The sequence below is a fragment of the Mobula hypostoma genome, chromosome 1 (assembly GCF_963921235.1).
Source record: "Mobula hypostoma chromosome 1, sMobHyp1.1, whole genome shotgun sequence".
Taxonomy (NCBI): Eukaryota; Metazoa; Chordata; class Chondrichthyes; order Myliobatiformes; family Myliobatidae; genus Mobula; species Mobula hypostoma.
The window spans coordinates 30362268-30372808 of record NC_086097.1 but is presented as its reverse complement, the minus strand read 5'-3'; the positions used below and the strand labels follow the sequence as shown (position 1 = coordinate 30372808).

General features: G+C 41.7%; 1 protein-coding gene across 1 annotated transcript in view; it reads left to right on the top strand.

Annotated features, from left to right (window-relative positions):
• The first annotated feature begins 2912 nt into the window (after nt 1-2912).
• The window catches only part of gpr132a (G protein-coupled receptor 132a), a 52300-nt gene continuing 44671 nt past the window's right edge, over nt 2913-10541 (top strand). Inside the window, exon 1 of the mRNA XM_063059990.1 lies at nt 2913-2961. The gene's annotated coding sequence lies outside the window, so the exon portion shown is untranslated. The remainder of the gene's footprint in view (nt 2962-10541) is intronic.

The window sequence follows — 10541 nt, the reverse complement described above, 5'->3', positions numbered from 1 at the left end:
GGTTTCTGTGATGTGCTGAGCTGTGTCCCCAACTCTCTGCAGTTTCTCGTGGTCACACACAGAACAGTTGCGGTACCAAGCCGCTGAGCTTCCAGGCAGAATTCTTTCTGTCTATGTTAAGAGCTCATGGGGAAAGTGCCGGATTTCTTCAGCTTTATGAAGCAGTAGTGGTGTTAGCGAGCTTTCTTGGCCTTGCTCTCACCTCCGTCACTGGGCTTTAGATCGATCACAGCTTGTGATGGAAATTGGTCTGCCTGTGACCATGAGAAACTGCAGAGAGTTGTGGGTGAACACTGAAAAGGTGATCACCGAAACCAACCTCACCCTATGGGCTCTGTCGACAATTCTCGCTGCCTCTGAAAAAAAAGTTGCCACCCACCCTGGGCATTTCCCTGTTCTCCCCAGGTCACCAGGCAGAAAGTGAAAAAGCCAGAAAGTGCACACTACCTGACTGAAGGCCAACCCTAGCCCACGGTTCTAAGACTATCGAATGGTCTCCTAGTTAAATAAGATCATCTCTTGACCTCACAATCTACTTCATTATGACCTTGCAACTTATTGTCCACCTGCACTGCACTTGCTCTGTCACTGTAACACTTTACATTGCATCCTGTTACTCTTTTACCTTGATCTGCCTCAGTGCACTGGGTAATAATTTGATCTGTATAAATACAAGATTGTCTCCGTATCGTGGTACATGTCACAATAATAAACCAAATCAATATCAGACATGGAGCTTGCACAGGACTGAGTTTCAGGGTTCATAACAACGTACTGAGCAGGAACAGGCCATTCGGCCCAATATCTCCATCCTGACCCTTCTTTGCTCTTCATTTAGTTTCATTTGTCCACATTAAGACTGCATCCTTCTAAGCCTTGCCTACTTCAGCATTAACAGAAAAGCCTCTGAGTGTAGAAGATTGTCGAAGGGTACAGTGAGATATGGAACAGTATGAGATATGGGCAGAGAAGTGACAGATGGGAGTTTAATCTATAGATGTAAACTTCCCACTATTCAGGACATTTACAGAGACAGGTGTGTTAAAAGGGGCCAAGTAATCATTGGGGATCCGAGTCACCCCAAACTACAAACTGTTCTAGCTGCTACCATCCGGGAAACAGTACCGCAGCATTAAAGCCAGGGCTGACAGGCTCCAGGACAGCCTCTTCCACCAGGCCGTCAGACTGATTAACTCATGCTGATGCAATTGTATTTCTATATTATATTGACAGTCCTGTTGTACATACTATTTATTACAAATGACTATAAATTGCACATTCAGATAGAAACGTAACGTGAACAATTTTACTCCTCATGTATGTGAAGGTTGCAAGAAATAAAGTCACTTCAATTCAATTGAATAATCTGGGCAAGTGTGAGGTGTTGCCCCTTGGGTGGTCAATGTAAAGGGATAGTACACAATTAATAGCAGGCCCTTAACAGTGTTGATGTACAGAGTGATCTTGGAGTCCAAAGCCATAGCATGGTTGCACAGCTCGATATGGTGATAAACATGACATATGGCTTGCCTTCCTTAGTTGAGACATTGGGTTCAAGAGTCAAGAAGTTATGCTGTAACTTTATAAAGCCTCTGGTGAGGCTGCATGTGGACGATTGTATTCAATTCTACTTACACAGTTGCAGGAAGGATGAGGAGGCTTTGGCGTGGCTGCAGAAGAGGTTCACCTGTCATGTGAAATTGACTGAACCCAAGTGCAGAGGAAAGAGACTCCCATATAGAGATGGCGACCAGAGTTTATTTCTAAGAGTTCCAACAAAACATTGATGGCTTGGCCGAGCATCACCACGACATGTAACATTCTCAAAGCTAGGACCCCGCGATAGGTGCTAATCGGGCGTCCACTTAAATAGCCACAGAACAAGGGAAACTCATGCCAGTCAAGGTAAACTTTACAAGATTAAACAGAAAACACCAGGGATTAAGGACTCTTATTAAAGCAGCAGTTAATAAATTCAGGTGCACTAGAAACCTTGGAGTGCAGTACTCTCTGGCTCCCCACACAGACCCGCAGAGCTCACTATGTTCACATGGACGCTGCCTGGATTAGAGGAATACGCAGGTACCACCAGGTCTGGACAGAAGCAATTAGGTATCATTAGCCTGATCCGTTCAGTGTAACATCATGGCCAAGGGGCCTGTTCCTGTCTTGTTCATTATGTGCTCTACATCCAAAATGTTTATTGCATCTCCTCCTCAGGCAGATACATAACTACTCTCTATGTAAAAAATCCCCTTTGAGAGTCAGGTACATTAGGGACACTTAAAAGAATCTTAGGTAGGCACGCGGATGATAAAAATGGAGAGCTATGTAGGAGGGAAGAGTTAGATTGATGTTGGAGTGAGTTAGAAGGTCAGCACAAAATCGTGGGCCAAAGAGATTGTATTCTGCTATACTCTTCTATATTCTATATTCTAAAACTCCTTCCTCTCACCATAATCCTACACCCTCTTGCTTTTGATACCCCTACTGGAGAGGGAGCTATGTAATGAAGCAAAGAACGAGCCTCTTGGCAGACCAAGATAGGCACAGTTTGTTCTGCCTTGTGTGAAACTCTCAGTCACTTGTTGCATGTGTTGACGTACAGAGAGATCACCCACAACTCTGTGTCTGAGTCATAGCTGGCACTGCCATGGTTTAGACATGCCCTCAGGGCACTGGATGCGGGTGAGTTATAGGTTTTTGCGGAGAGGTGGGCAACCGTTAAGTCAAGATGTTGTGAATTTTTCTAAGGCTCTGACTCAGACCTCAATGGACCAGCTAGTCTCTATCCTCCTTCTTTTCCTCAGGTACCGGTAATGGCCCAAAGCCTGGCCACCTTGGGTACTCGTCTCCCCACCATTGAGAACATCTTCAAAAGGCGACGTATCAAGAAGATGACATCCATCATTACGGCTTTCACCATCTGGTACATGCCCTCTTCTCACTATCAGGGAGCAGGTACGTTCAGTATTTTAGGATCAGCTTCTTCCCCTCTGCCATTAGATTTCTGAATGATTTTCTCTGTTTTGACATATTTACTTTCTAAATATTTTCATTGTAACATGGTAATTTTACTGTATTGCTGCCACGAAACAACTAATTTCACGATATAGAGTCACTAAATGCTACAGCGCAGAAACAGGCCCTGTGGCCAATTTAGCCAATGCCAAATATTTATTAGACCATAAGTCATAGGAACAGAATTAGGCCATTTGGGCCATCGAGTCTGCTCTGCCATTTCATCATGGCTGATCCAATTTTCCTCTCAGCCCCAATCTCTTACCTTCTCTCTATATCCCTTCATGCCCTGACCAAGAATCTGTTCTGCCTACTCCCACCAACCTGCACGGACCATAGCTTACCACCCCGCCCCCCCATTCCCCTCCCATCCATGTACTTCCCCAAACTTCTCAAACTGCATCCACTACTTCTACTGGCAGCTCGTTCCACACTCTCACCACCCTCTGAGTGACTTCACCTTTCACCCTTAACCTACGACCTCTAGTTCTAGCTTCATCCAACCTCAGTGGAAAAAGCCTCCTTGCATAAGCCATATTTATACCCCTTGTAATATTGTATACAATCTAATAAACCGGATTCTGATTCCGATATCTCTGTCCTGTGGAATGACCACTGATAATCTGGAAGGTATGGATGATATCACCACAGGATAGTCACCAAAGTCTGATTCAGAATCAGGATATTTGTTGTTCGAAAATTGAAAAATTGAAAAAGGATGGAGGTCTTGTTTTGCCTAATTTTAGAATGTATTATTGGGCTGTTAATCTGCAATATATGTCTTTTTGGTTATACTGGGTTGATAAGACTGATCGGCCAATTTGGGTAGATCTGGAACTAAAAGTTGTAAAACAGTTTTATTTAACTTCGTTATTGGAGGCTCCTTTACCTATGCAATTAGGTAAAGTTGTTAATTTAAACCTATATCCTGTGATTAAGTATTCTTTACAAATTTGGCTCCAGTTCCGCAATTCTTTTAATCTTACAAAATTTAAACTTTGTAGTTTAATTTACCGAAATTACTTTTTTAAGCCTTCTTTGAGTGATCCAATTTTTCTACTTTGGAAAAATAAAGGTATTAATTCTTTTTTGGATTTATTTAAAGAAGATAGATTGATGTCCTTTGAACAATTAACTGATAAATATTCTCTTTCATATTCACACTTTTTGCAATACCTTCAAGTTAGACATTTTTTACAAAAATATTTAAGTAATTTCCCTTACATATTGGAGGCTGACCTGTTAGATACTATTATGAGTATGAATCCTTTGATTAAGGGTTCTATTGGAAGAATTTATGATTTATTATTACAATGGGATAAGCGTCCTTTGTCTAAGATTAAACAGGATTGGGAAAAGGAACTTAATTTGACTTTTATGACGGAGGATTGGATGCGGATATTGAAGTTAGTTAACTCTTGTTCGATTTGTGCTAGCGTTCATTGATTCAATTTAAAATTGTACATCGTTATCATTTGACAAAGGAGAGACTTTCTAAAATTTTTCCTAATGTTGATAGTCATTGTGATAGATGTAAAACTGAGATAGCTACACTGACACATATGTTTTGGTCTTGTTCTATATTGGAACAGTTCTGGAAGTCGGTTTACTCAACAATTTCTAAAGCACTTAAAATTAATTTACAACCTAATAAATTAACTGTGCTTTTTGGAATAGTTCCTCAAAATATTCATGATATTTCTGTGTCTGACCAACATGTTGTTGCATTTGTTACATTGATAGCTAGGAGGGCCATTTTGTTGACGTGGAAGGATACATCAGCTCCCACTTTGTCACAATGGTTCTCTCAAGTGATGCTATGTCTTAGTTTGGAGAAAATTAGAAGTTGAACCTTTGAACCTTTATTTGATTTTGAGAAAAGATGGGGCTCATTTGCTCGATATTATCATTTGAGTTAATTGATATAATTTTTCCACGATCTAATTGTAAATTTTTTTAGTATATTTTCTTTTCTTGCTGGCGGTTTGATGTTTATTTTTAGAAGCTTTTTGTATGACACATGGCTCCGGGGTAGTACACCTAATAGGTTCTTTTTTTTCTCTCACTTTTCTGCTTAGTAGGTTTTTTTTTGTTACCACAAAATTTTGTTTTCGATCTTTAAGATGATGGGATTTTTTTCGAGGCATTGTAAGTGTTGTTACTTCGATGTACTCATGTTATTTTTCCTATATATACACAATAAAAAGATTTGAAAAGAAAGAAAGAAAGGATATTTGTTGTTTTTTGGCAGCAGTACAGTGCCATACATTAAAAAATTTACTAAAAGTTACAAAATAGATAAGTAGCGTAAAAGAGCCATAAAGAGGTAGTATTCATGGAATATTCAGAAATCTGACGGTGGAGGGGAAGAATGTGTTCCTGAATCTTTGATGATGGATGTTAGATTGGTACACAGAGGGAAAGGATTTGGAGGGTTGGGCAACTGGAACTGGCAGGGAGAATGCTGTGTTCATCACAGACCAGATGGGCTGAAGGGCCTGTTTCCATACTGTATTACTGATTGACTCTATGTTGCCTTAAAACACAGAGCATAGAACAGTACAGCACAGTACAGGCCCGCCAGCTCACGATGTGCTAATCTTTTAACCTGCTCCACGATCAGGCTATTTCCTCCCACCAACACAGCCCAAAACCTTCCGTTGTCTTACATAAATGAGCCTATCTAAGAGTCTTCAAAGTCCCCATTTGAATGACTCTACACCAACTCCCACGAGGTCCAGACACCCACGACTCTCTGGTCCAAAGGTCCACTCTATCTCTGCTTCTCATAATCATATACGTCTCTATCAAGTTGCCTTTCATCCTCCTTTGCTCCAAAGAGAAAAGCCCTAGCTCCCTCAACCTGTCCTCATGAGGCATGTCTTGAGGCCATGCCTCCTGTGGACACTACCGATGGGGGGGAGTGACAAGCCCATAAAAAGATATGTTATTATTGGTTTATTATGATCATATGTACCAAGATACAGTGACAAGATTGTCTTGCTACTGATTACACAAACCAAATCAAATCATTACACAGTGCATTGAGCTAGAACAAGGTAAGAGAATAAGAGAAAGCAGAATAAAATGTAATTGCTACAGAGAGTGTGCAGTGCAGGTAGGCAATAAGGTGCAAGGTTATAATGAGGTCGATGGTGAGGTCAGAAGTCCATTTTATCATACTAGGGGACCATTCAACAGCCTGATTATTATGGGATAGAAGCTGTCCTTGAGCTTGGTGATGCAATCCTTGCATTTACAAATAGAACAGTTGCTGTACTAAATCAAGGTGCATCCAGACAGGATGCTTTCTATGATTCATCAGCAAAGATTAGTAAGGGTCAATGGGGACACGTTGAATTTCTTTAGCAACCCTCTGCAGTCTCTTACACTCCTGTGCATTGGAGCGCCATACGAGGTAGTGATGCCCCAGGTCATGTTCTTGCTCTAAGGTCTTGTTCAAGCACAGTTCTCTTTTTTCACTTTTTACTGCCTTGTGTACCTAATGCATTAGGAGCATGTCGCCAAAGCCTTTAGCAAGTTTCCACAGACGCACCATGGAGAGCGTTCTGACTGGCTGCATCAACGCCTGGTACAGAGGCTCCAATGCCCAGGATCACAAGAGGCTGCAGAGGATTGTAGACTCAACCAGCTCCATCATGGGCACAACACCTCAACCCACCCCCACCGAGGGCATCTTCAAAAGGTGGTGCCTCAAGAAGGTGGCATCCATCATGAAGGACCCTCACCATCTGGGATATGTCCTCCTCATTACTACCATCAGTGAGGATGTACAGGATCCCGAGGACACACACTCAATGATTCAGGAACAGTTTCTTTCTCTCTTACATCAGATTTCTGAATGGTCCATGCACTCACTATTCCTCTTTTGTGTTATTTATTTTTATTGTAACTTATAGTAATCTGTTATGGCTGCACTGTACTGCTGCCGTAAAATAACTGATTTCATGAAATTATGTCAGTGATAATAACCCTGATTCTGAGTATACAATTTAGATTATGAAGACACGTAGTCCTCTTTTATTGTCATTTAGTAATGCATGCATTAAGAAATGATACAATATTTCCTCCGGTGTGATATCACAAAATACAGGACAAATCAAGACTGAAAAAACTGACAAAACCACATAATTATAACATATAGTTACAAACAGTGTAACAATACCATAACTTGATGAAGAAGTCCATGAGCACGGTAAAGTTTAAAGTTTCTCAAATGTCCCACATCTCACGCAGATGGGAGAAGGAAGAAAATCTCTCCCTGCCATGCCGACCACAATCCGACTCTGAGTCATCTGAAAACTTCGAGCCTCTGATCAGCTCTCCGACACCGAGTACTGAGCGCCATCTCTCTCCGAACGATTCGACCTTCCTCTCGGTTGCCAAAAGCAGGCAAGGCCAATTTAGACAGTATATTGGGTGTTGTCTATGATGCTCCAGCAAACAAGCTGTTCACTGAGTCTGTACCTCACTGTACAAGTGTATGTGGCAATGAACCAGACCTGACATAGAGGGTGCAGAGGGTGACAGGATCTATTAGTTTGACATCATGGTCAGCACAGACATGATGGGCCGAAGGTCTTCTTCCTGTGCTGCCTGCTTCTGTTGCTTCATGCTGAATTGTGACCAACCTGTGCACCTTTGAATTTGATTGTCTGCAACAGAGCTGAGCTGCTGTGGTGACACTGACAGTGCAGACAGGTGTCTCGCCCACTGCTGTACTCTCTCTGGACTCATGACTGTGTGGCTGAGTGTAGGTAAATTTGCCGATGCCACAACATGACGTAGGCAGAATCTCAGATGGTGACAGGAAGTCTTGCGGAAGTAAGGCAGATTGGCTGTTTGAGTGGTGTCACATTAAGGTCAGTAAGACCAAGGAACTGATTGTGGACTATAGGAATGGGAAGTTGAGGGAACATACGCCAGACCTCATTGAGGGAACAACAGTGGAAAGTGAGAGCAGCTTCAAGTTCATGGGTATCAACATCTCTGAAGATCTACCCTGGGTTCAACATATTGATGGAATTACAAAGAAGGCATACCAGTGGCTATATTTCATCAGGAGTTTGAGGAGATTTGGTATGTCACTAAACACTGGAGCAAATTTCTACAGATGTACTGTGGAGAGCATTCTGACTGGTTGCATTATTGTATGGGGAGGGGCCACTGCACGGGACTGGAAAATTCTGCACAGGGCTGCAGACTCAGCCACTCCGTCATGGGCACTGGCCAGCCCAGCATCAAGGACCAGGGGTGAGGTGCTGCCAGAGCTCAGCCGAGCACCGCTCCAGCACCTCTGGAAAACAAAGTCAAGATGAACAAGCGGGGAATTTAACAGCGGCCGCATATTAAATAGAGGGAATTTTACGGAAGCAGGGTTTGGGGAGAGGGGGTGGTGGCTGGTGGGGAAAATACCACAAATAACATTAGGATACTTGATCGTTTTTGGTGAAATCCTGGAGCTGTGACTGTTTTTTATGTAGGTATTTGTGATACTCCTCCTCGCTCGACCCGTTGTCCCAGCATTCCCTGCTGTAGCCTCCCGCCAATTCACAGCTCCTCAGTCTCGCTCCAGCACTCGTTTGAGCATTGTACCCGAAACAATACAGTATAACAACTTACATTGTATTTGGTATTATAAATAATCTAGAGATGATTTAAAGTATACGGGAGGATGTGCGTAGGTTATATGCAAATACTACACCATTTTATATAAGGGACCTGAGCATCTGCGGATTTTGGTATCCGCGGCGGGGGGATGGTCCTGGAACCAATCCCCCGCGGATACCGAGGGACGACTGTACACAAGTGTGAGCATTTTTCCGCTCTTTCCAACGGGTACCATTAGGTTCCAGGTAGGAGCTATATTAAGCAAGGAATGAATATCGAAACCTAAGGTTAAAAGTCGAAAATAATGAAAGAAAAATTCACTGCTCACTTATCTTTGGCCTGATTTTGATGAAATATTCAAGTTAATCATCCAAAATCCTCTTCTACACCTGTTTCAGCAGTGTGGCAAAATTATGAAGCACTGTGTTTTAAGTTTGAAAAAGCAATGAAGGATGAAACAAGATCTGGGAGTAACAGAAAAACCTATGAAGGTCTGTTGAAGAGAATCTCTTCAGAACAGTTTCTATTGGACTGAGCTCTAATGTATGACACGTTGCATGAACTTGGTTTACTGTCAGAGTGTTTAGAGAAACACACTACTACGATTGTTTATGCAGACAAACTGATCCAATTGAGCACAAGATCACTGCATGGACTGAAAGGACAACCTGGTACAAAAATTCTAGAAGCTCAAGAGGCAGTTAAAAAGGGGAAGATTGGAAATTACCTTAACAAGCAACAACAAAATTGTCTCCATTAATTATCTACAGTTTCTTACTAGTCTTATAAATAACTTGCTGCACCGTATGTTCACGGCAACATCCTTGAAAGGCTCTCAAACTTCTAAACCTCAAAGTATGTATAAATCCCTCAAAATGAAATGTGTGTCCTTGATAAAGATAACCGGCCTGCTGAAATACTGCCTAACTATGGAGAAGCTGCAATATCATCTCTCTGTAAGAGGTTTAAGCTTTCTTCTTCCTGTGTAATAAATGCCTTCAGAGATTATGTGGAGGCTCCCCCAAGATTTACGCCCATTACTGAGCTGTTCACAAGTTATTCCTATTAGTACTGCTGAGTGTGAGAGACGATTCAGTCACATGAACTTGATAATAACAACAACACGCTCAAGAATTCTCATAGATCATGTATCAGTACTTATGTTTGTTAAACTACACGGACCTCCTCTAGTTCAGTGGAATCCTGAGCCGTATGTCACAACATGGCTGCGGTACCACAGATCAGCAGATGACACCAGGCCAAGAGTTGCTTCAGACTCCCGGACATAATTACGCCTGACCCTTCGTGGAAATTATTGTGAAACTTCTCATTGGTGGCATTTGGTAAGTAGGTAATTACTCTTAAATTGGTAAAATACATGATTACCATCTTTTTCTTTACCTGCTTGATAATTATATTTTATGATAATTGGTAAGTGCAACCGTGCAATACTTCGTCATATCATTAAATTAAGTATTAAATGTTTCATTGTACCAGTTATACACTGAAATGTAGTGATAGGCTATAATCTTGTTAATGTCTTAACTGCCACTATATTTCTGTGGAGCTCTGGAATTCATATATTTCTTTCATCTTGGTTTATATATATATATATATATATATAGAGAGAGAGAGAGAGAGAGAGAGAGAGAGACAATGAGAATATAGGAAATGGCAAGCATTTTGTCAGCTCCGGCACCTAAAAAATTAGCACTGCACTCCTGTCGAGGACATCTCCAAAAAGCAATGCCTCAAAAAGGCAGAGTCAATCATTAAGCACCTTTACCATCCAGGGCATCAGGACATGCCCTCTTCTCATTACTACAACCAGGGAGGAGGTACAGGAGCCAAAAGACACATTCAAAGTTTTAGGAACAGCTTCTTCCCCT